At 53.7% G+C, this 26,963-nt stretch overlaps 1 long non-coding RNA gene across 2 annotated transcripts in view; it reads right to left on the reverse strand.

Moving 5' to 3' along the window:
- LOC140400003 (uncharacterized) overlaps positions 1-26,963 on the reverse strand; it is a 55,821-nt gene that overhangs the window by 22,150 nt on the left and 6,708 nt on the right. For both annotated transcript variants that reach the window (XR_011937954.1, XR_011937955.1), the window contains exon 2: positions 24,056-24,140. This is a non-coding gene — a long non-coding RNA (uncharacterized lncRNA). The remainder of the gene's footprint in view (positions 1-24,055; positions 24,141-26,963) is intronic.

Raw genomic sequence — 26,963 nt, forward strand, 5'->3', positions numbered from 1 at the left:
TTGAAACTCACTTACCGATGTTAATGAATGATGGGTGAGAGACCAAGTCACCATTGGTGAATTTAGAATGCTGTGACGTTTATTTGCATCTGTTTGGTTGGTTCAGGTAACCAATTGCAGCACCTGCCCCCCCCTCCCATCCACAAACTCTGGCCAGTCAGATTCCCCTCATTGACACATTGCTCTGACTCTGGGCCTCCCTCTGCCGGCCGCAGCACATTCTCTCTGCTGGTAATAACACGTCGCTCTCCAGGGACTGTCCCGGGTGCCGGCTATACCGCGCATGCGTGCCCACTCAGCCCGATCAGGCAGTGCGCAGGCGCGGAACAAGGCGGGCCGGACCGCCACCTCCTGACATCACCGGGCTGTCCTAGGGCAGCTTCTTTGAAGCAACAGCAGGTTGAAGCGGCGCCAGAGAGCAGATCCTCCATTTTGTAGCTGGCAGCTGTGAAGAATTGAAAATGGACGGTTTTGTAATAAGGAAGAGAGGGTCAGAGACACAAACAGGCCCGGATCACACATCTAAATCTGTGGGAGAGAGTCGCTAAGGAGAGTCCACAGCAACACAAAGCAGAGCTGGGGTGAGCTCCACGGCCTCTGCTCAACAACCCATTAAGAAGAAGCTGGAAACAGGAACACAGCAGAATAAAGGTGATATTTGAAGGTATGTCTTTATAAATTGTGCCAATGCAAATCAGGATCTCCTCTGGCTGATTTGTTTGCTGATGAAACGTGGAAGCTCTCTATGTCTTACCTTCCAGACATCTTTTCAATTCTAAACACACTGAACCGCAAATTGTCAGGGAAGGAGGATGATTGCTTTTGGCGCTGTGAAGAATTTGAAGCTTTCCAAAAGTAATTGAACGTTAGGCAACTGCGCGTAGAAAGCCAAACCTACTACATGTTCCCCACACTGCAATGACATCTCGAAGAAAATGGTTAGGAAGGGAACTGTCGATAGACTGGCTGCACTGAACAACAGTTTATATCGCTATTTTCCAGAGGAGAAGTTTCAGATTTTGAGAGAGAATTGGTTGGTGAAAACTCCCTTTGAGTTCGAGACCCCAGACTCAATTTACTGATTTATAGCTGACTCCAAATGTACAAACTGAGCTTCTGCACCTTACCTGTGACAGCACATTAAAAATACGGCACAACTCCATGAGGTTTTCAGAGTTCCAGCGTAGCGTCTCCGAGGAGTACCCAGTACGGAGTAAAACAAGCATTCTTTTGCTATTACACATCACAAGGATCTATATGTTCAAGGTTGGATTTTTCATCCTCAAAAGGATGAAGACAGCACAAAGGAACCAGCTGAACTCTGCACCTGATACACGCACTGCCCTCACCTCTAAACCTGATTGGAGTGAGATCATAAGGACCAAGCAAGTTCACCTACTGGATTAAAGGTAAGAGAACATAGTGGGTCACGGAGGTCAGCTGGTGTGGGTCCCAAAGGCTGGCCAGCCTGGGTCCCAAAGGATGGCCGGTTGGTTAAAATGGGTCGCAGGTAAAAACAGTTTAAAAGTACTGCTCTGTAAAATACTGCTGATTCAGTTCATCCATTTTCCCTTCATTTACCAGGACTAACTGATGTTTATTAATCCCGCCCTTCATCCGGAAGTAGAATCCAGAATGTTTGATTTACAACTGGGGCTCATTTGAACATTGCTGCGAATGTTTTTGGATAAAATGTTAGAAGAGCAGTGACAACAACATTGAGAAAAACCTGACTGAAATAAAACCCTGCTGTGGGTTTATGGGCCACCTGTCTGTTTACAATCCAGATGTATGGATTCATCTGTAATAAACATTTTTTGTTTATTACACTATTCCATAATGCTCAGATTCTGGCAGAGAATGATTTATTTTAACTCCAGCATTTTGCCCGTGTATTCTGCGTGGCTTTAAAATGAATATGATAGTTGTACACATCTGGCAGCTCCTAATCGATGTGTGTAAGTTTACTATGAAAACTTCTTGGAATACATGAACTGGAGTCGCAGGTATTAAAGATATTCTCAATGTATTACAGCTGGAATGTATTTTTCAATTATACAAAAAATGTCAGCAAAATCCAGCTCCATCACTGTGCCATAGACAGTATCGGTCATTGATGAAGTTCATACTAATGTCATTGATGTAGTACATATGTTACAGATAAGAACATTCATACCTTAAGCAGAATGGAAAAGGCAGTTTCAGACATCAGGACGAGACCAGGTCTCATGCAACAAGAGACCTGAGCAATGACATATTATAAGAATTATTATTGGTAAACATGCAGTAACGGAAGAAGAAACTGAAGAAGAATTTTAAAATCCAGGTTTGGCAGTATGTCATGGTGCACCTGACAGAGAAAGTGCTGCAAGCTGTTCCGAACTGGATGTCAACTATTCAAGTGGAGACTGGAGAAGCTTTCAACTGGAGCAGAGTTCATAGATTTCATAACATTTACAGAGCAGAAGGTGGCCATTCGGCCCATCGAGTCTGCAATGGCCCTTGGAAAGAGCAAACTAATAATAATAATAATTGCTTATTGTCACAAGTCGACTCCAATTAAGTTACTGAAAAACCCCTCGTAGCCACATTTCGGCACCTGTTCGGGGAGGCCGGTACGGGAATTGAACCCACGCTGCTGGCCTTGTTCTGCATTACAAGCAGGCTGTTTAGCTCACTGTGCTAAACCAGCCCCACAACTACCAAAGCTCACACCTCAACCCTCACCCCGGAAACTTTCCCTAACCTTTTTTGGACACTAAGGACAATTTAGCATAGCCAATCCACATAACCTGCGCATCTTTGGACTGGGAGGAAACCGGAGCACCCAGACGAAACATGGGGAGAACGTGTGACTCAGTTGACTGTGTAAACCAGGGGAGTGTTCAAGTCATATTCAATTACAAATTGGAAACCAGGGGAGTGACTACATCAGTGGTGTGGGTAAACCAGGGAGTGTGGAAATCAGGGGAGTGTTTCAAACCAGCGGACTGTCCAAGACCAGACAATTGTCCAAAGCCACTGAAATGTATCAACCAGCGGACAGTGTGAGCCAGGATAGTGTATAAACCAAATTCAATTTCAAATTGGAAAGGGGTGAAAATGAAGTCAATCAATGAAATGTTTTGCTGCTGGAGGAGAGAGTGGGGCCACCTGGGGCCGGTTGCTGTGCCCCCTCCCGGGGTGAACGCTCTGACCTCTGTCCTCCCACCCCTCTGCCTGAGGTAGGACCACCTGGGGCCTGGTGCTATTCCCCCTCCCGGGGTGAAGTGGGAGTGGGACCGCCGGGGGCTGCTGTGAAGACGAAGGACTTTGTCTTGGGGGCCACAGGGCTGAAGAGCGCTGTCCGCGCACTTCTTTCACCCCCTGTGGCGGGTGTGGCAGTTGCCACTTTGCTTTAGGCCCCTCCGGGTCTGAAGAGCGCTGCCCGTTTACAGTGACTATCTGCTGTTGCCCTGCAGCACCTTCCCCTGTGGCACCTGCTGTTGTTGTGCCACGTCCTTCCCCCAGTACTCTGATTTCAGTTACATGGCTGTGCCGTACCAAGTGTGGGCATGGTCAGTACCCCAGGGGCATCCTCCACTCTGCCGGGGGCAGGGCGGCCAAGAACCTATGCGGGGGCAACAGCCTCTCGACCCTCGGCGACCCCCTCGCCCTTCCGCCTACTAACGCGGCAACTTGGGGTCAAATGTAATGCCCACCCCACCATGACCATCGAGGCATTAACTCGTGCGATGGCCGCGGTCATCGGCCTCTTGGCCATCGTAGCCGCCTCTAGGATGTACGGCAAAGCCGTGTTATTCCTGCGGGCCGAGCAGGCGGTCCACCGTGTCCTGGAAAGGGGGTCACAGTGGGTGGGACACACATGGCCGTGGACCCGCTGGAGGCCATCGCCGAACGTGTCTCCTCCTCCCCCATCTCAACCTCCTGGGGGAGGTCAGGTCCGGGGTGGCGCCGCTGACACTCGGCCTCGGGACCCTTCCCTCCGTCACGTATACTCGGAGCGTCAGGCTTTTGCCCGCCTGACCCGGGAGGAGGTCACGCTGGGAGGTTTTGTGGTTCCCCACCAAGGGAAGGATCATAAAGTGATCTGGTCTGCGGTGCCATGCCTGAAGAGGGCTGGGGCATATTCGCCGGAACTGCCCCACCCTAACGGCCGCTGCCAACACCATCTCCAGGTCGGCCGTGGCTGGCACTGCCCCCCTCTCCTCTACCACCTCTTCGTCTGCCCAGCAGCCGGCCCCTGACAACACCGCGGCTGCTGGCGGGTGGGAGAGGGAGACTCCACTAGACCAGAGGCAGCCTAAAAAGGCCAAACGGAAGACGGCGTGATGGTCAGACCGAATCCATCCACACCTTGGCCCCATCACGAGTACTGACCCCATGCCCGTCCAGGGGCCTGCGGCAGCCACCAGAGTCCCTATATCTTCGGGTCGTGGGCGGGCGACGGCGAGGAAGGCTCCCCGCTCATAAGGCCCAAGCAGATGATGCCAAGGAGCCCAGGATCCAACCCGGACCTGTTCCCGGGGTCTTTCCGGGTCTCTCCGAGGGCCCGGCATCGGCGGCGGGGTCAGTGTCGCCACGGAGGGGCGGGAGGGGGAGCCTGCGAGGAACCCGCCTGAGGGTGATCCTGGGGGTGGGATCGACTCGGACCAGGGGGAGCAGCGACAGGCTGTTCTGTTCCTTGGGGGGCTCCTGAGGGAGTGGAGGGGGCGACAACCCTCTAGTCCCTCTGAGCAGAGTTATGGGTGATTGGTGAAGGACACACACTACAACTGACTTGGAGGTAACCATAGCCAGACTCAACATCCACGGCAGCAGGGACGCGCATCACCATTTCCAGTGCTTCTCTGTCCTCCGGGACGCAAAGTACGGGGTGTGCTTCCTGCAAGAAACCCACGCCATTCCGGGGGACAAAGCTAAGTGAACCCTGGAGTGGCAAGGGGGAGTCTTCAAGAGTCACTTGGCCCCACGTTCGGGCGGGGTGGCTATCTTGCTGGCTCCACATTTTCAGCCAGAGAGCTGGAGGGTCAAGGAGCCAGTGCCAGGCCGTCTGTTGCATTTAACGGTCCTCGACGGGGACATGGTGCGTCACTTTGTGAATGTATAGGCTCCCTGGCCGGGCCGCAGCAAACAACTTTCTTTGACAAAGTGTCCACTCTTCTTGGCACCATTCCTGTGGGCGGGTGCATCATCCTTGGAGGGGATTTCAATTGCACCCTCCAGGACAAGGACCGTGGTAGAGTCCAGTGCAGCACGCAGGCGGTGGTGAAATTAAGGGACCTGGTCAGGTCCTTCGACTTGGTTGGCGCCTGGAGAACTCTCCATCCTGAATCGCAGTTGGACACATTTGTGGGCTATCTGTTGGGAGCGTCCAGAATCGACCGTCTTTACATTTCTAGGACGTACTTGCCCAGTGTTCAGACGGCCTCTGTGGAGCAGGTGCCGTGCTCGGATGACCACCTGGTGTGGGCGGGGCTCGGCCAGCTCCGCGCTCAGGCACGGTCCGCGTACTGGCACTTTAACAACCTGCTGCTGGAGGACAAGCGGTTCCTGCACTGGATTCGCCTTTTCTGGGCCGGCTGGAGAAAGAAGCGGGGTGCCTTCCCCTCCTTGAGGCTATAGTGGGACGTGGGCAAGACTCATGCCCGCGCCTTCTGTCAGAGGTACACAAAGCGGTCGACGGCGGGGCGTAAATCCACGATCGCCAACTTGGCTGAAGATGTCTTCGATCTAGAGTCACGTCTCGCTCAGCACGATGAGGACCCGGCCCTGGGGCTGCTGTACAGGGAGAAGACGGGCGTGCTGCGGGACCTGCAACTTGTCGGGTCCCACGGCGCATACGTGAGGTCGCGGATCAGTTTCCTGACAGACATGGACCGTGGCTCCCCCTTCTACTCGCTGGAAAGAGGATGCAGGGCCCGTCAGCCGACGACGGTCCCTCGTCTCGGATCCGGAGGGGGTCAGGACCCTAATCAGGGACTTTTATTCTGACCTCTTTACTGCAGATCCGTGCAGCGAGGACGCTTGCAGAGTTCTGTGGGAGGACCTGCCGCAGGTCGGCCCGGAGCAAGTCAGGAGGCTCGACCAAACCGTCAATCATCAAGACCGGCGCCCTCGACAGCTTGTCAAGGGGCAAGACCCCAGGGCTGGATGGGCTGACCGTGGAGATCTTCAGTGCGTGCTGGGACGTCCTGGGGAGTGACTACGCGGGGTCCTGGGGAATGTATCGTGACCGGGGAGATGCCCCTTCCGTGGTGCAGGGCCGTTATGGCGACCGGTCTCCCTCCTCAGCACGGACTACAAAATATTTGCCAAGGTCATGTCTTTGCGCCGTGGCCCTGTGCTGGACTACATGATCCACCCTGACAGTCCCACACGGTCCCGGACCGCACCATTTACCATGATCCACCCTGACAGTCCCACACCGTCCCGGACCGCACCATTTACCATGATCCACCCTGACAGTCCCACACCGTCCCGGACCGCACCATTTACCATGATCCACCCTGACAGTCCCACACCGTCCCGGACCGCACCATTTACCATGATCCACCCTGACAGTCCCACACTGTCCCAGACCGCACCATTTACCATGATCCACCCTGACAGTCCCACACCGTCCCGGACCGCACCATTTACCATGATCCACCCTGACAGTCCGACACCGCACCATTTACCATGATCCACCCTGACAGTCCCACACGGTCCCGGACCGCACCATTTACCATGATCCACCCTGACAGTCCCACACCGTCCCGGACCGCACCATTTACCATGATCCACCCTGACAGTCCCACACCGTCCCGGACCGCACCATTTACCATGATCCACCCTGACAGTCCCACACCGTCCCGGACTGCACCATTTACCATGATCCACCCTGACAGTCCCACACTGTCCCAGACCGCACCATTTACCATGATCCACCCTGACAGTCCCACACCGTCCCGGACCGCACCATTTACCATGATCCACCCTGACAGTCCGACACCGCACCATTTACCATGATCCACCCTGACAGTCCCACACCGTCCCAAACCGCACCATTTACCATGATCCACCCTGACAGTCCCACACCGTCCCGGACCGCACCATTTACCATGATCCACCCTGACAGTCCCACACTGTCCCAGACCGCACCATTTACCATGATCCACCCTGACAGTCCCACACCGTCCCGGACCGCACCATTTACCATGATCCACCCTGACAGTCCCACACCGCACCATTTACCATGATCCACCCTGACAGTCCCACACCGTCCCGACCCCACCATTTACCATGATCCACCCTGACAGTCCCATACCGCACCATTTACCATGATCCACCATGACAGTCCCACACCGTCCCGGACCGCACCATTTACCTAGATCCACCCTGACAGTCCCACACCGTCCCGGACCGCACCATTTACCATGATCCACCCTGACAGTCCCACACCGTCCCGGACCGCACCATTTACCATGATCCACCCGGACAGTCCCACACCGTCCCGGACCGCACCATTTACCATGATCCACCCTGACAGTCCCACACCGTCCCGGACCGCACCATTTACCATGATCCACCCCGACAGTCCCACACCGCACCATTTACCATGATCCACCCTGACAGTCCCACACCGTCCCGGACTGCACCATTTACCATGATCCACCCGGACAGTCCCACACCGTCCCGGACCGCACCATTTACCATGATCCACCCTGACAGTCCCACACCGTCCCGGACCGCACCATTTACCATGATCCACCCTGACAGTCCCACACTGTCCCGGACCGCACCATTTACCATGATCCACCCTGACAGTCCCACACCGTCCCGGACAGCACCATTTACCATGATCCACCCTGACAGTCCCACACCGTCCCGGACCGCACCATTTACCATGATCCACCCTGACAGTCCCTCACCGCACCATTTACCATGATCCACCCTGACAGTCCCACACCGTCCCGACCCCACCATTTACCATGATCCACCCTGACAGTCCCACACCGCACCATTTACCATGATCCACCATGACAGTCCCACACCGTCCCGGACCGCACCATTTACCATGATCCACCATGACAGTCCCACACCGTCCCGGGCCGCACCATTTACCTAGATCCACCCTGACAGTCCCACACCGTCCCGGACCGCACCATTTACCATGATCCACCCTGACAGTCCCACACCGTCCCGGACCGCACCATTTACCATGATCCACCCTGACAGTCCCACACCGTCCCGGACTGCACCATTTACCATGATGCACCCTGACAGTCCCACACCGTCCCGGACCGCACCATTTACCATGATCCACCCTGACAGTCCCACACCGTCCAGGACCGCACCATTTACCATCATATCCATCTGGTCCGGGACATCCATCATTCCCAGACGACTGGGATGTTGAGAGCCTTCCGGTCTCTTGACCAGGAGAGGGCGTTCGACAGGGTGGGGCACGAATATTTGCTCGGGCCTCTGCAAGCCTTCGGGTTCAGGACGCACTTTGTCGCCCGGATCCGATTACTGTACGCTGCCTCGGAGTGTCTGATTAACGTTAACCTGTCCCTGACGGCGCCCCTTCGCTTTGGGAGAGGAGTGCGTCAGGGCTGACCAACTTTATTCTCTCTGCGTGGAGCCTTTCCTGCACCTCCTGCGGAGGAGGTTGTCGGGGCTGGTTCTGTGCGAGCCGGGCATGGCGGTTGTAGCCATCTGGGATGGCCACTTCCAGAATACAAAATGGACTCTCGCAAAGAATATAGGGAACTGTGGACAATGCTAGAAAACAAGCAGGCACAGAGCCTGAATGGATATTTGGGAAACAGCTCCCAGACGGAATTGAAACTATGGGTCGATTAGCATATTGATGGCCCATCTCCGGGAAACAAAGGAATGACACTCAGGTCACCGATACTATTGCAGGCATCCCGGCGCCAGTTCCCCAACCGAAAAGCACAAACAAAGCAAGGCCAACGGCCACCTGAGACACGCCCAGCCATCAGGGCACCCACCCCTTTATTGGTCAAGATCGATAACAGTGATCGAGAAGCGGCCCAATTAATTGGGACCAAGTTTAAGGCCCACCTAAAAGCGCGCAAAGCCCCTCCAAGGATAAGAAGGAACCCCCAGGAGAGATTCACTCTCTTGGACTTGGCTCTCAAAGCACAGAGACCCATCCACCAGCATCACCAGAAGCAAGTAAGTTCAAGGTCAACGCTCGCGACCAGACGGACGACCTTCGCTGTTCTCCTGTGTATCTTCAAACCCAACAGCCTCAGATCCAAACAACGGCCATTGTTCCTCTGACAAAGTGGGCACCCGAAGTTAAGTACAGGCGTTAGCGTTAGAGATAGTTTAGTTTGTAGTACTGTTGTGCATGAGTAGATCTGACTGTGTGTGTAAATATATAGTATTGACTTTGAACTAACTAACTTGTGTATTAGCTCTTTGATCAGTATTCGGGATTGAACCTTGTGGTGGTATCGAGAGATACCTGGCGACTCTAAAGTAAACATAATTAGGATTAAGGAAGGCGACCATATTGACTGCCATATTGATTTTCCAAGTGATTTTTCACAGTGCTCAGCAAAGGTTTATACCAACAAAAAGGAAGGACGGTAAAAAGAGGGACAATCGACCGTGGATATCTAAGGAAATAAGGGAGAGTATCAAATTGAAGGAAAAAACATACAAAGTAGCAAAGATTAGTGGGAGACTAGAGGACTGGGAAATCTTTAGGGGGCAACAGAAAGCTACTAAAAAAGCTATAAAGAAGGGTAAGATAGATTATGAGAGTAAACATGCTCAGAATATAAAAACAGACAGTAAAAGTTTCTACAAATACAAGGAAACCGGGTTCTCCGGTTTCCTTGGGGCAGCACGGTAGCATGGTGGTTAGCACAATTGCTTCACAGCTCCAGGGTCCCAGGTTCGATTCCGGCTTGGGGCACCGTCTGTGCGGAGTTTGCACGTTCTCCCCGTGTGTGCGTGGGTTTCATCCGGGTTCTCCGGTTTCCTCCCACAGTCCAAAGATGTGCGGGTTAGGTGGATTGGCCATGCTAAATTGCCCATAGTGTCCAAAATTGCCCGTAGGGTGGGGTTACTGGGTTATGGGGATTAGGTGGGGTTACTGGGTTATGGGGATAGGGTGGAGGTTTGGACCTTCGGTAGGGTGCTCTTTCCAAGAGCCGGTGCAGACTCGATGGGCCGAATGGCCTCCTTCTGCACTGTAAATTCTATGTCTATGTAAAACAAAAAAGAGTGGCTAAGGTAAATATTGGTCCTTTAGAGGATGAGAAGGGAGATTTAATAATGGGAGATGAGGAAATGGCTGAGGAACTGAACAGGTTTTTTGGGTCGGTCTTCACAGTGGAAGACACAAATAACATGCCAGTGACTGATGGAAATGAGGCTATGACAGGTGAGGACCTTGAGAGGATTGATATCACCAAGGAGGTAGTGATGGGCAAGCTAATGGGGCTAAATGTAGACAAGTCTCCTGGCCCTGATGGAATGCATCCCAGAGTGCTAAAAGAGATGGCTAGGGAAATTGCAAATGCACTAGTGATAATTTACCAAAATTCACTAGACTCTGGGGTGGTCCCGACGGATTGGAAATTAGCAAACGTGACACCACTGTTTAAAAAAGGAGGTAGGCAGAAAGTGGGTAATTATAGGCCAGTGAGCTTAACTTCGGTAGTAGGGAAGATGCTGGAATCTATCATCAAGGAAGAAATAGCGAGGCATCGGGATGGAAATTGTCCCATTGGACAGACGCAGCATGGGTTCATAAAGGGCAGGTCGTGCCTAACTAATTTAGTGGAATTTTTTGAGGACATTAACAGTGCGGTAGATAACGGGGAGCCAATGGATGTGGTATATCTGGATTTCCAGAAAGCCTTTGACAAGGTGCCACACAAAAGGTTGTTGCATAAGATAAAGATGCATGGCATTAAGGGGAAAGTAGGAGCATGGATAGAGGATTGGCTAATTAATAGAAAGCAAAGAGTGGGGATTAATGGGTGTTTCTCTGGTTGGCAATCAGTAGCCAGTGGTGTCCCTCAGGGATCAGTGTTGGGCCCACAACTGTTCACAATTTACATAGATGATTTGGAGTTGGGGACCAAGGGCAATGTGTCCAAGTTTGCAGACGACACTAAGATAAGTGGTAAAGCAAAAAGTGCAGAGGATACTGGAAGTCTGCAGAGGAATTTGGACAGGCTAAGTGAATGGGCTAGGGTCTGGCAGATGGAATACAATGTTGACAAATGTGAGGTTATCCATTTTGGTAAGAATAACGGCAAAAGGGATTATTATTTAAATGATAAAATATTAAAACATGCTGCTGTGCAGAGAGACCTGGGTGTGCTCGTGCATGAGTCGCAGAAAGTTGGTTTTCAGGTGCAACAGGTGATTAAGAAGGCAAATGGAATTTTGTCCTTCATTGCTAGAGGGATGGAGTTTAAGACTAGGGAGGTTATGCTGCAATTGTATAAGGTGTTAGTGAGGCCACACCTGGAGTATGGTGTTCAGTTTTGGTCTCCTTACTTGAGAAAGGACGTACTGGCACTGGAGGGTGTGCAGAGGAGATTCACTAGGTTAATCCCAGAGCTGAAGGGGTTGGATTATGAGGAGAGGTTGAGTAGACTGGGACTGTACTCGTTGGAATTTAGAAGGATGAGGGGGGATCTTATAGAAACATATAAGATTATGAAGGGAATCGATAGGATAGATGCGGGCAGGTAGTTTCCACTGGCGGGTGAAAGCAGAACTAGGGGGCATAGCCTCAAAATAAGGGGAAGTAGATTTAGGACTGAGTTTAGGAGGAACTTCACCCAAAGGGTTGTGAATCTATGGAATTCCTTGCCCAATGAAGCAGTAGAGGCTCCTTCATTAAATGTTTTTAAGATAAAGATAGATAGTTTTTTGAAGAATAAAGGGATTAAGGGTTATGGTGTTCGGGCCGGAAAGTGGAGCTGAGTCCACAAAAGATCAGCCATGATCTCATTGAATGGTGGAGCAGGCTCGAGGGGCCAGATGGCCTACTCCTGCTCCTAGTTCTTATGTTCTTATATTTATAACCAGATAAACAGAGCAACACGGTGGTCCTTTCGGCTTACGCTGACGATGTGCTGCTCATGTTCATTGACCCCGGTGACCTGCGGAGGATGCGAGAGTGCCAGGCTGTGTACTCCGCCGCATCTTCTGCTGGGATCAACCGGGCTAAATGTTCCGGACTCCTGGTCGGTCCGTGGCAGATGGACCCCCTCCCAGAGGAGCTCAGGCCCTTCAGCTGAAGCCGGACCAACATCCTCTACTTGGACCAACATCCTCGACTTGGGAGTCTATCTTTGCCCGGCAGAGGAAGCCTGGCCGGCGAACTGGCAGGAGTTGGCGACCAAGGTCACCGCTCGCCTGGGACGCTGGACAGGACTGCTCCGAGTGATGTCCTACAGGGGTCGAGTTCTCATCATAAACCAGCTGATAGCCTCCATGTTGTGGTACCGGCTGGTCACTTTGACCCCTCCCCCTGACTTTGTCACAGGCATCCAGAGAACTCTGATTCGGTTCTTCTGGGACAATGGATTGCACTGGGTCGCTGTGGAGGTCTGCAGTCTCCCGCTTGCGGAGGGCGGTCAGGCGCTGGTGTGCCTTCGCATCCAGATCACGACTTTACGCCTTCAGACTCTGCAGCGATACCTGGACGTTGAGCCTCCTCCACGATGGTGTGCCCGGGCGAAGTATTTCTTCCCCCAGGTGCACGGCCTGAACTACGATGTGCAGCTCCTGTTCGGTGACCAGCAAGGTCTTCAGAATTCTTTGTTGATGCTGCCAGTCTTGTACCAGGATCTTCTCAAAGTCAGGAACAGGGTCCCCACGTGCCACAGCTCTCCGCTGTCAGGAGCAGTGACTCTCGTAAGGGAGCCACTGCTCAGGAATCCGCACCTCCGCCAATATCCATTCCGGTGGCTGGTGGAGCGGAGGGCTGTGGATGTCGGGGTGACCAGGATCGGGGACGTGCAGGGTGGCAGAGGAGAGGACTGGATGACGCCCTACGAGCTCGCCGAGCGCGGTGCTGTGTCCATCCAGCACGCGGCCAAGCCCATCCGAGGCCTCAAAACAGTCGTGCTTGGCCCCTTGGACTCGAGACGGCGCAGTTGTGCGGTGGCATCCCGTCTGAGCGGACCCCTGCTGAGACGGAATTCCATGTTGGTCTCAGGCCCCGGAACCTCCTCCGGCCGCCGGTACCCCACAACCCCAGCCGCCACACGGAAACACCCCCCGTGCCTTTTCGTACCGCGCAGATGGGTTTCCTGTGCGGCCTGCTCCCAACTGGGACAACGTAAAATTCATGAAAAAGACCATGGCAGAAATATCCTACATAGCGACGCACCAACTGATCATGGTGTGGGGTGGGGGGACTTTAACTGTGTCCAGGACCCAAGGAAAGACAGGTCAAACCCCAGAGCAGGGAAGACTTTGAACATGGAGAAGGAACCCGGTCGCTTCATGGGGCAGAAGAGGGTGGTGGACACATGGAGGATCACCCACCCAGGGGAGAAGGAGTTCTCCTTCTTCTCCTCAGTCCACAACGTATACTCGAGGATTGACTTCTTTGTGGTTGGAAAATCGGTGCTCCAAGGGCTGGTCAAGGCAGAGTACTCCGCAATCATAATCTCCGACCACGCTCCACAGTACATGGAAGTGAGGTTGGGGACGGGCACTACCCAATGCCCCACATGGACATTGGACACTGCCCTATTGGCCGACAAGGACTTCAGTGAGAGGGTTTCACAGGCCACAGCGGAGTATACGACAAACAAGATTGGTAGAGGTCTCATCCTCCACGTTCTGGGAGACGCTGAAGGCCGTGATTAGGGGGGAAATTGGGCAGAACGGTGGCGCAGTGGGTTAGCACTGCGGCCTCACTGCGCCGAGGCACCAGGTTTGATCTCGGTCACTGTGTGTGGAGTTTGCACATTCTATCCGTATTTGTGTGGGCTTCGCCCCCACAACTCAAAGATGTGCAAGTCAGGTGGATTGGCCACGCTAAATTGCCCCTTAATTGGAAAAAAAAATAAAAAATTAATTGGGTACTCTAAATTTAAAAAAGAAAATTGGGAAATTATTGCCTTTAAAGCGCAAAGGGAGAGAGAGGAGAGAGCGGCTAGGCCTCAACAGCAGAGCTCTTGGCGGAAAGGAAAAAGCTACAAATGGACTTTGACCTGCTCTCCACGAGGAAAGCAGTGCACCAACTCCGCCAGGCATGGGGACCCCTATAAAAAAACAGGGACAAAGCCAGCCGCCTGTTGGCACACCAGCTGAGAAAGCAGGCAGCCACCAGAGTGATCGCGCAAATTAGGGACAACAGAGGCACACTAGAAACAGACCCAAACAAGGTTAACAAGACCTTCGAGGACTTTGACTGGCGACTGTACACCTCAGAGCCCCCAACAGGGGGCTCAGGGATGAAACAGTTCCTTGATAGACTAGACATGCCAGTCGTGGGGGAGGACAGAAAATGGGGCCTGGGAGCACCGCTAGAACTGGGAGAGATCATGGAGAGTATAAGCTCCATGCAGGCAGGTTCCGGGCCGACTTCTACGAAACATTTGTGACAGCACTGGCCCCACACCTGAGGAAGATGTTCACAGACTCGCTGGCAAGGGGCAGACTGCCACCTATACTAGCACAAGCCTCAATCTCGCTAATACCTAAGAAAGACCCGACTGAATACGTTTCATACAGACCCATTTTGCTACGAAAAGTAGACTCCAAAATATTGGCCAAGATCCTAGCCAAAAGAGTGGAAGACTGCGTACCAGAGGTGGTCGCAGAGGATCAAACGGGCTTTGTCAGAGGTAGACAGCTAACATCGAACATCAGGCACCTGCTGAACGTGATCATGATCCCATCTGGGGTCAGAGCACCTGAGGTGATCGTTTCCCTGGATGCAGAAAAGGCCTTCGACAGAGTCAAGTGGAAGTACCTTATAGAGGTGCTGGAGCAGTTCGGGCTCGGATCAGGGTTCACCTCCTGGGTGGAGCTCCTGTACAATGCTCCAATGGCGAAGCAACACCAGCTCCCAGTACTTCCAGCTCCACAAGGGCACCAGGCAGGGATGCCCGCTGTTACAGCTGCTGTTCGTTCCAGCGATTGAATAATTAGCGATCGCTCACAGAACAGCAAAGAACTGGAGAGGGATCCGAAGAGGAGGCAGAGAGCATAGAGTCTCACTCTTTGCAGATGGCCTGCTCCTCTACATCTCGGTCCCACAAAGCAGCATGAAAGGAATCATTGCGCTCCTGAAAGAGATTGGTGCCGTCTCGGCCGATTAAACACAATATGAGCAAATGTGAGATTTTCCCGGTGAACCCGCAAGAGGGAGGGGCAGCACTGGTGGGACTGCCGTTTAAACAATCCCAACACAAATTCCACTACCTGGGGATCCTAATCGCTCATCACTGGATGGGGATCCACAAATGGAACATGACCAGTCTGGCAGAGGAAGTCAAAAAGGACCTGCAGAGATGGAACACACTCCCACTCTCCCTGTTGGGGAGAGTACAGACAATCAAAATGAACGTTCTGCCCAGATACCTCTTCCTATTCAGATTGATCCCAATCTATATCCCCAAGGCCTTTTTTAACTCACTGGACAAGTTAATCATGGCGTTTGTATAGGGGGAAAAGAATGCTAGGATCACAAAGAAGGTCCAACAGAAACCAAAATCCAGGGGAGTGCTAGCCCTCCCAAATCTTCAATTCTAACACTGGGCAGCGAAAGCGGCATCTTTTACCAAGATGGCGCCGTAGCGAGGCAACTCTCAGCGAGCTCTCCCAAACAGATCCACTTTTTACTTAACTTATACTCGTTCTAATCTTTTAAAAATTAATTCTAAAACTAACATTATTACTATCCTCTCTCTTTTATCTTCTCTTGCAGGCTTGAACATCCTCCGAAGCCCTTGGAGACCTTTTGACCCGACCCGACCTGACCTCCGCGACCTGGAAGAAGATCGGGCCCAAACCGGAAGTGAAGCCCCGACCTCGATTTGGAGCCGACCCGGACCTCGGAGCTCCAAACCCGGCCTAACTACCGACGCCAGCCCCCGGATCGCCTTGCCCAGTCCCCGGAGCTCCCGACCCCCGACGGCAAGACCCGGCCCAACGCGACCCCCAGAGACCCGCCCAGCGACCCGACCCTGAGAGGCCCGCCCAACAACCCGACCTACCTGGTGATGGAAGAAAGAAAAATCCACGTGGAGGCCCGAACGGGCCCACTTCAAGATCCTACCGCAGCAGCACCCAGGGAGGGAACAGACCACGGGACCCAGCCCAACCTGCCTCAGGAAGCCCCTGCCCACTACCCAGGACTCCCGAAATGGCGGAGACCCCGTGCGAGGACCCAAAAGTGCTGCAAGGTATTCCCGTGCCCGCAGAAGGCCGGGACCCATCCGGATCGCAAACGTGCCCCCCTTGCAACCCCTCTACCTCAACCAGTGCCCGGGACCCTGCCAGACGCGACCCCAGTTACGTAAACAGCGCCCTTGTCCCCGCCAGCGCCCTGGACCCCGCCAGACACGACCACCTACCTTCCACAAGAACTGACATCTGCCATCGGATCCCAGGATCATCCAGCAGCAGCCGCCAACCGAGGAAGCGAGGGAAACGCGGCGGTCTGCAGGTTAGACTGAAGCAACGTGGTTTCAAGACCCCTCTCCCCAGCATACTCCTGGCAAACGTCCAAGCGATCGAAAACAAGCTGGATGAACCTAACACCAGACTTACCTTTCAGAGGGAAGTAAGAGACTGCTGTGTGCTCTGTTTCACAGAGACATGGCTCACCCCTGCCTCACCGGACTGTGCCATACAACCTGAAGGCTTCTCAATTCACCGGGTGGACCGCACGGCATCATCAGGCAAAGCGAAGGGTGGAGGGGTTTGCCTCCTCATCAATTCCTCCTGGTGCTTGGACGTGACGACTCTGGCGACCCACTGCTCCCAGACCTGGAATACCTGACCGTGAAGTGCCGCCCATATTATCTTCCACGTGAGTTCACTTCAGCCATTATCACAGCGGTCTACATCCCACCCCAGGCAGTAGTGAGGAAGGCGATGGACGAACTATACACAGTAATAAACAACTACGAAACAGAACACCCGGAGGCCTTGTTCATCGTGGCTGGAGACTTCAACGAGGCCAACCTCAAGAGTGTATTGCCAAAATTTCACCAGCACATCTCCTGTCCCACCAGAGGCGACAACACTCTTGACCACTGCTACTCCAAAATCAAGGGTGCCTACCGTTCCATCCCCCGACCGCACTTTGGGAAATCAGACCATAGGACGGTGCTCCTTCTCCCGGCATACAAGCAGAAACTCAAGCGGGAGAATCCAGCTAAGAAGGTTGTGCAGTGCTGGTCCGAGGAGACAGAAGAGCTCTTAGAGACAGTGGACTGGTCCATATTTAAGAACTCAGCGCCCAACTTAAATGAGTGTGCCACCACCGTCACAGACTTCATCAGCAAATGTGTGGACGACTGCATGCCAAAGAAAGCAGTACGTGCGTTCCCCAGCCGGAAACCATGGCTCAATCGCGAGACTGACTCCCTACTGAAGGACAGATCTGAGGCGTTCAAGGTAGACGACCCTGACCTATACAAGAAATCCAGGTACGAGCTCCGCAAAGCCATCCGGAATGCCAAGAGAGAAGATCAAACCAAGCTAGAGTCAGACAGACTCTCGGCGGCTGTGGCAAGGACTAAACAATATAACGGGCTACAAAGCGAAGCCGAACAGTATCTCTGGCAGCAGCGCACCCCTCCCCGATGAACTTAATGCATTCTATGCTCGGTTCGAGCAGGTAACCAACAATCCGCTGGCGAGTGCCCCAGCAGCCCATAATTCACCCATATCCACCATCACAGCTTCCGAAGTCAGATTGGCCTTCCTGAAAGTGAACCCTCGGAAGGTGACGGGCCCAGACGGGATCCCTGGTCGTGCACTCAGAGCCTGCATGGAGCAGCTGACAGAGGTATTCACGGACATCTTTAACCTGTCCCTACTCCACTCCGAGGTCCCCACCTGCTTCAAGAAGACCACCATCATACCGGTACCAAAGAAGAACCAGGCAACGTGCCTCAATGACTACCGACCAGTGGCCCTGACTTCAGTCGTAATGAAGTGCTTCGAGAGGTTGATCATGAAGCGCATCACCTCCAGACTCCCAGAACGCCTTTATCCACTGCAATTCACATACCGCTGCAACCGGTCCACATCAGACACCATTTCCCTGGCCCTACACTCATCCCTAGAGCATCTCAAAAACAAGGACTCCTACATGAGACTCCTATTTATTGACTACAGCTCCGCCTTCAACACCATAATCCCAGCCAAGCTCATATCAAAGCTCCAAAACCTAGGACTTGGCTCCCCACTCTGCAACTGGATACTCTATTTTCTTACCAACAGACCACAATCAGTAAGAATGAACAACAACACCTCCTCCACAATAGTCCTCAACACCGGCGCCCCACAAGGCTGCGTACTTAGCACCCTACTCTACTCCCTGTAAACACACGACTGCGTGGTAAAACTTGGTTCCAACTCCATCTACAAGTTTGCTGATGACAAGACCATCGTGGGCCGGATCTCGAATAACGATGAGTCCGAATACAGGCGGGAGATAGAGAACCGAGTGGAGTGGTGTAGCGACAACAATTTCTCCCTCAATGCCAGCAAAACTAAAGAGCTGGTAATTGACTTCAGGAAGCAAAGTACTGTACACACCCCTGTCAGCATCAACGGGGCCGAGGTGGAGATGGTTAGCAGTTTCAAATTCCTAGGGGTGCACATCTGCAGAAATCTGTCCTGGTCCACCCACGTCGACACTACCACCAAGAAAGCACAACAGCCCCTATACTTCCTCAGGAAACTAAGGAAATTCGGCATGTCCACATTGACTCTTACCAACTTTTACAGATGCACCATAGAAAGCATCCTATCAGGCTGCATCACAGCCTGGTATGGCAACTGCTCGGCCCAGGACCGCAAGAAACTTCAGAGAGTCGTGAACACCGCCCAGTCCATCACATGAACCTGCTTCCCATCCATTGACTCCATCTAAACCTCCCGCTGCCTGGGGAAAGCGGGCAGTATAATCAAAGATCCCTCCCACCCGGCTTACTCACTCTTCCAACTTCTTCCATCGGGCAGGAGACACAAAAGTCTGAGAACACGCACAAACAGACTCAAAAACAGCTTCTTCCCCACTGTCACCAGACTGCTAAATGACCCTCTTATGGACTGACCTCATTAACACTACACCCTGTATGCTTCATAAGATGCCAGTGCTTATGTAGTTACATTGTATATGTTGTGTTGCCCAATTATGTATTTTCTTTTATTCCCTTTTCTTCTCATGTACTTAATGATCTGTTGAGCTGCTCGCAGAAAAATACTTTTCACTGTACCTCGGTACACGTGACAATAAACAAATCCAATCCAATCCAAGAGAGATGGGATGGACAAAGGAGGCAGAAGCCAAGTGGATGCATGCAGAGGAGACCCCCTCAAGGGGACCTCCCCCCGGGCCCTCACCAAGGCGGCTCTCCCAAGAAACACTCCAGCAGCCCAGTGGTGATAGCCACCTCCAGACGTGGAACCAACTACGGCAGCAATTCGGACTGACCAAAATATCCGACAAAGCCCCCATCTGCAATAACCACAGGTACACACCAGCACTCACCGACGCCACCTTCAAAAGGTGGAGACAGGATGTGGGGGACATTGACAGTCAGGGACCGATACACTGACGGTAGGGTCACAACACTGGAAGAACTGACGCAGCGATTCCAACCAGCTAAAGGCAACAAACTCAGATACCTGCAGCAACAAAACTTCCTCAAGGAAGGAGACAAGGACATAACCACGCCCACCATGACAGACACTATTGGAAGAGCTGCTGGGCGCAGACATCCTAGGCAGAGGGAACTGTAGTGACATGTACAAACAACTGCTAGAGAGGACCGACACCGAACTGGACACGACAAGGAGGAAATGGGAAGACGACTTGGGGTTCAAAATAGGGTGGGGATTCTGGAGCGACGCACTGCACAGGGTCAACTCTCCCTCCGAGGCTCACCCTAACGCAGCTAAAAGTGGTACACAGAGCCCACTTGACCAGAACCCGAATGATCAGGTTCTTCCCAGAGGTGGAGGATAGATGTGAACCCTGCCAAGGAGGCCTGGCCAACCACGCCCACATGTTCTGGTCTTGCCCAGACTTGGTGGGTACTGGACAGCCTTCTTCGAGGCAATGTCCAAAGTGTTAGGGATGAGAGTGAAGACATGCCCGAAAGTGGCAGTCTCTGGGGTATCAGACCAGCCAGATCTCTTCATGGGGAGGAGGGCGGATGCCTTTACCTCCCTGATCGGCCGCAGTAAAATTTTGCTCGGCTGGCGATCAGCAGCACCACCTAAAACTGCAGACTGGCTTCCCGGCCGATCGGAATTTCTCCAAATGGAGAATATCAAATTCACCATCCTTGGTCGGAAGAGCGCTTCCACAAAACATGGGAGCCATTCACCCGACTGCTCCGAGACCGGTTTGTGGCCAACACATGAATAAATAGCGAGTAGCCCGGGAGAAATAGCCAGGACGAGACAGAAAGAGGAAACCGAGGGAGGACCGGGATGGGGGGGAAGGTGATGTAACAAAAGCCAGCCAGCAAGAAAGAATGGGGGCAGCAGTGAAGGGGGGAAAAGGGACAAAAAGGGGTAGCCAGAAGGGGGAAGAGAAGGAAACTAAAACGGGCGAGGGGGGGTTGTGCAGAGCACAGGGGAAGACGACAGTAGGAGCAACCACAGCACGGTGAGAGAACGCAAAGAAAACTGGGAAGGGGAAACGAACAATTGCCCAGTTAGATGATTAGTGAAAAGGAAAGAAGAGAGGGGAGGAAAGACCCCTCCTGTCTGGGTATATTTCCTGGAGCCTGTGTTTTGTTTTGTCAGGTATATACCTGTATCCACAACCTGGACAAAACTGTATTTTAAATCAATTATTTTTAAAAAGGAGACCATCGGGGCGGGGTGTCAGGGAGAGGGGAGCTGGGCGGGGGGGTCAGGGAGAGGGGAGCTGGGCGGGGGGGTCAGGGAGAGGGGCGCTGGGCGGGGGGGTCAGGGAGAGGGGAGCTGGGCGGGGGGGGGGTCAGGGAGAGGGGAGCTGGGCGGGGGTGTCAGGGAGAGGGGAGCTGGGCGGGGGGGTCAGGGAGAGGGGAGCTGGGGGGGGGGTCAGGGAGAGGGGAGCTGGGTGGGGGGGGGGTCAGGGAGAGGGGAGCTGGGTGGGGGGGGGGAGGGTCAGAGAGAGGGGAGCTGGGCGGGGGGGGGTCAGGGAGAGGGGAGCTGGGCGGGGGGGGGGTCAGGGAGAGGGGAGCTGGGCGGGGGGGGGTCAGGGAGAGGGGAGCTTGGTGGGGGGGGGAGGGTCAGAGAGAGGGGAGCTGGGCGGGGGGGGTCAGGGAGAGGGGAGCTGGGCGGGGGGGGTCAGGGAGAGGGGAGCTGGGCGGGGGGGGGATCAGGGAGAGGGGTGCTGGGTGGGGGGGGTCAGGGAAAGGGGAGCTGGGCCGGGGGGGGGGTGGGTGGGGTCAGGGAGAGGGGTGCTGGGTGGGGTCAGGGAGAGGGGAGCTGGGCCGGGGGGGGGGCGGGTGGGGTCAGGGAGAGGGGAGCTGCGCGGGGGTGGGGGGGGGGCATCAGGGAGAGGGGAGCTGGGCGGGGGGTCAGGGGGAGGCGAGCTGGGTGGGGGGGGGAATCGGGAGGATTGTTTGCTGAGCCAGATGGCGACAGACTGTTATTAGAGAAAGCGAAGAAGAAGCCTTTGTTTCTGGACAATAAATGAAAACGAACGGCAATTTTTTTTGTTTTTTAAAATGTGAAAACAGAGGGATGTGCGCAACAAGAAAGTGTGGAAACCAGTGGAGCTTCTAAACGATTGGAAGTGGTTCAAGCAGGGGAGTGCATAAATCAAATGAAAATCGCTTATTGTCACAAGTAGGCTTCAAATGCAGTTACTGTGAAAAGCCCCTAGTCGCCACATTCCGGCGCCTGTTCGAGGAGGCTGGTACGGGTATCGAACCGTGCTGCTGGCCTGCCTTGGTCTGCTTTAAAAACCAGCGATTTAGCCCAGTGTGCTAAACCAGCCCAGCTAATACACCCTTTATACCCTAAAGCAGAGGATGTATGAAGCAGGGGAGTGTGTAAAGCCGGGGAGTGTGTAAAGCCGGGGAGTGCGTGAAGCCGGGGAGTGCGTGAAGCCGGGGAGTGCGTAAAGCCGGGGAGTGCGTGAAGCCGGGGAGTGCGTAAAGCCGGGGAGTGCGTAAAGCCGGGGAGTGCGTAAAGCAGGGGAGTGCGTAAAGCCGGGGAGTGCGTAAAGCAGGGGAGTGCGTAAAGCAGGGGAGTGCGTAAAGCAGGGGAGTGCGTAAAGCAGGGGGTTGTATAGAGCAGGGGGATATACCAAGCCGGGGGGGGGGGTGTGGAGGGGGTGGGTTGTGGAGGGTGGGGGGAAGGGGGGGGGGGAGTGTGGGAGGGGAGGGGCTGTGGGGGTGTGGGGGGTGTGGTGGGGGTGTGTGTGGAGGGGGGGTGGAGGGGGTGTGTGGAGGGGGGGTGGAGGGGGGTGTGTGGAGGGGGGATGTGTGTGGAGGGGGGAGTATTGAGGGGGGGTGGGGGGGTGTGGTTGGGGGGGTTGTGGGGGTGGGGGGGGTGTGGAGGGGGGCGTGTAAAGCAGGGGTGTGTATGAAGCAGGGGGGTGTATGAAGCAGGAGGGGGGTGTATAAAGCAGGGGGGGGTGTATAAAGCAGGGGGGGTATAAAGCAGGGGGGGGTATAAAGCAGGGGGATGAAAGGAGGGGGGTGCATAAAGCAGGGGGGTGTATCAAGCAGGGGGGTGTATCAAGCAGGGGGGTGTATCAAGCAGGCGAGTGTGTCAAGCTGGGCGAGTGCGTCAAGCAGGGGGATGTATCAAGCAGGGGTATTTATAAAGCAGGGGTGTGTGTGAAGCAGGAGAGTGTATAAAGCAGGGGAGTGTATGAAGCAGGGGGGGTGTAAAGCACAGGGGTGTATGAAGCCGGGGAGTGGAAAAGCAAGGGGATGTCTAAAGCAGGGTGGTGTATAAAGCAGGGGGTGTTTAAAGCAGGGGGATGTATAAAGCAGGGGGTGTATAAAGCAGGGGAGTGTATCAAGCAGGGGGGTGTATCAAGCAGGGGGTGTATCAAGCAAGGGAGTGTATAAAGCAAGGGAGTGGATAAAGCAGGGGAGTGTATAAAGCAGGGGGGTGTATGAAGCAGGGGGGTGTATGAAGCGGGGGGGTGTATGAAGCAGGGGGGTGTATGAAGCAGGGGAGTGTATAAAGCCGGGGAGTGTATAAAGCAGGGGGATGTAAACCAGGGGATTGCGTAAATCAGGGGATTGCTTCACAGTGCCAGGTTCCAAGGTTTGATTCCCGCTTGGGTCGCTGCCTGTGCAGAGTCCGCACGTTTTCCCTGTGTCTGTGTGGGTTTAGTCCGGATGCTCCGGGTTCCTCCCACAAGTCCCGAAAGACATGCTTGTTATGTGAATTGGACATTCCCCCAATATCTTGTTTTCTGACTTGTCTCAGTAGAAACTTACGAATAATTCTGTATTTTTAAATCAGCTGTACTATCTGACTTTTTACTTGCACCAAAGGTTCACAACTTGTGAGGTTAAAGTGTTTCTGATACATTTTAATCCAACAAAGTTACAAAAAAGTGCAAATGGATACTTACACATTGCTGAATCTGTACCTAATTAATTCTATACTGATTACTTTACGAAAAGCTATTATCACAACAAGTTGATCCAACGTTCCATGATATGGCGGGGGGGTGAATTGTGGAAAATTACCCCACCTGCCCTCTCGTGTATCACTGTTGGATTGGACATGTTTATCTGGGACTTGAGGTCAATGTGAGTGTGACTGCTTCTTTTCTCTGTGACGGTGGAGTTGATGTTGTGTCTGTGTCTCTGCAATGTTGGATTAATATTGTACTTACTGTCAGTTAGAAGGAGACGGCGGCACATACATTTTGCTGAGGAATCATCATCTTGTTCTTGGAACTCATTTCTTCATCTGTTGAACTAGGGGGAAGAAAGCATATCTCTTGTAAATCAGGGTCAGATGAGGCCAATGATAGATCAGTCTATTCTTTCAACTGATAATCACAGAATTGATAGTGCAAAAGGAGGCCATTCGGTTCATCGAGCCCATCTTTGTAAAGAGCGTTCCACGCCTCCACCCTTACCCAGTAACCCCACCTAACCACGTGAAATGAAATGAAAATCGCTTCTTGTCACAAGTCGGCTTCAAATGAAGTTACTGTGAAAAGCCCCAAGTCGCCACATTCACGTTGCTGAGGAATCATCATTTTGGAACTCATCTCTTCATCTGTTGGACTGGGCGGAAGATAACATATCTCTTGTAAATCAGGGTCAGATGGGGCCAATGATAGATCAACCTATTCTTTCAATTGATAATCAGTAAAGTAAAGAAAATACTCTCCAAACCCTAACCCTGAATCAGACAATAAGCCAGGCCCAGAAAGAGCTCTCCCTCCCCCCCGCTCACTCCAAGTCCCGGTACAAGATCGTGCTCCGCTGCGCCTCTTGCAAACAGCGCCCTGAACTCCCCCCCGAGTCAGTAATGATCTCTGAGCCTCTTTGCTCACACTCCCAGATGGATGTGCTGCTGCAATGAGAACGCTGTTCCTGGGCTGGAGGGGCTGCACATGCGCTCTCACCCTCAGTGACGACAGGCAGGGGGCGGGGTTACGCCGGGCATGCGCAGATCCCCGCAGCAATTCCGCATTGAGAATCAAGGGGAATATTCCCCATTTCACTGTCATCACATATAGAGCAAAACCTCCTATAGGGCCCGTGTTGGGGGCAGTGTGTGTGGGGGGTTTTATCGGGTTTAACAACTGTCATAATATTTTTGTGTTGTTTTTTTTTCTTGTGTTTTCTACCCTTGTGAGTGATGACCTGCTGCATTTATCTCCACGCAGCAGGATTAAAACCCTGCATCCACCGACTATTCTGGAGTGATGCACGGCGTGACAACGAAAGTAAAAATACAAAAATTAACTGAGGGACAAAAGCAAACCGGGGGGTGCTCCAAAAAGAAAGCAACTGGAGCAGAGCCCAAAAAGGAATCAGAAAGGAAACGGAAACGGAACAAAACCCGTTAAATTAAAGTGTGAAAATCAGGGTTGATGAGGCAGTCCAACCCCTACGGCGGCCACCGAGCACGGAAGGCCTCAAGTGTGCTCGTGGTCACCACAAGCTCCCACTCCAGGGACACCCGGCCGCGAACGAGGCTGCGGAGGAGGGGCAGACAGTCAGGCCGGACGACCCCCTCGGTCGCCCGCTGCCTGGACCTATTAATGGCAAGTGTGGCCAGGCCCAGGAGCAGGTTCACAAGGAGGTCCTCCGCCTTCCCCGCTTCCCCCCCTTCCCACACCAGATGTCCATAGATCAGGAGCGTGGGGCTTAAGTGCAAAGAAAACCTCAACAAGAATATCGTCAAAAAACTAAAAAAGGAGTGCAGCCAAAGAGAGATAACAAACACATGCTCCACAGACTCCACCAGGCCGCAAAAGTGGCAGGTCTCTGGGGAGGCCGTGTGGTGATTTAAGCGATGGTTGCACGACACTGCCTTGTGCAGCACCCTCCATCCCAGGTCCCCAAGTCTTATAGGGAAGACGCCTCCGTAGAGGGACCTCCAGTTGGGACCTCCGCTGCCGGACAGCAGCAAGGCACGCCAAGCCGTGTCCGGATGGCGGGCGAGGGCAAGGAGGTGGAAGGTGTGCAGCAGCAGGCCGTACAGGAAACACATCTGCGCGGTACGAAAAGGCACGGGGGGTGTCTACATGAAGCGACTGGGGTTGTGGGGTACCGGCGCCCGGAAGGGGTTCCGGGTGCTGGGACCAACGTGGCATTCCATCCGAGCAGGGGTCCGCTCAGACGGGATGCCACCGCACAACTGCGCCGTCTCGAGTCCTAGGGGCCGAGCACGACCATTTTGAGGCCTCGGATGGCTTTGGCCGCGTGCTGGATGGATACAGCACCGCGCTCGGTGAGCTCGTAGGGCGTCATCAGGTGCACTCCTCTGCCACCCTGCATGTCCCCGATCCTGGTCACCCCGCCATCCACAGCCCTCCGCTCCACCAGCCACCGGAATGGATATTGGCTGAGGTGCGGATTCCTGAGCAGCAGCTCCCTTACGAGAGCCACTACTCCTGACAGCGGAGAGCTGTGGCACGTGGGGACCCTGATCCAGACTTTGAGATGGTCCTGGTACAAGACAGGCAGCGTCAACAAAGAATTCTGAAGACCTTGCTGGTCAACGAACAGGAGCTGCACATCGTAGTTCAGGCCGTGCACCTGGGGGAAGAAATACTTCGCCCGGGCACACCATCGTGGAGGATGCTCAACGTCCAGGTATCGCTGCAGTGTCTGAAGGCGTAAAGTCGTGATCTGGATGCGAAGGCACACCAGCGCCTGACCGCCCTCCGCAAGCGGGACACTCAAGACCTCCTCAGCGACCCAGTGCAATCCATTGTCCCAGAAGAACCGAATCAGAGTTCTCTGGATGCCTGTGACAAAGTCAAGGTGAGGGATCAAAGTGACCAGCTGGTACCACAACATGGAGGCTATCAGCTGGTTTATGATGAGAACTCGACCCCTGTAGGACATCACTCGGAGCAGTCCTGGCCAGCGTCCCAGGCGAGCGGTGATCTTGGTCTCCAACTCCTGTTAGTTCGCCCACCAGGCTTCCTCTGCCGGGCAAAGATAGACTCCCAAGTCGAGGATGTTGGTCCAAGTAGATGTTGGACCGGCGCCAGCTGAAGGCCTGAGCTCCTCTGGGAGGGGGTCCATCTGCCATGGACCGACCAGGAGTCCGGA

The sequence above is a fragment of the Scyliorhinus torazame genome, chromosome 24, assembly GCF_047496885.1.
Source record: "Scyliorhinus torazame isolate Kashiwa2021f chromosome 24, sScyTor2.1, whole genome shotgun sequence".
Classification (NCBI taxonomy): domain Eukaryota; kingdom Metazoa; phylum Chordata; class Chondrichthyes; order Carcharhiniformes; family Scyliorhinidae; genus Scyliorhinus; species Scyliorhinus torazame.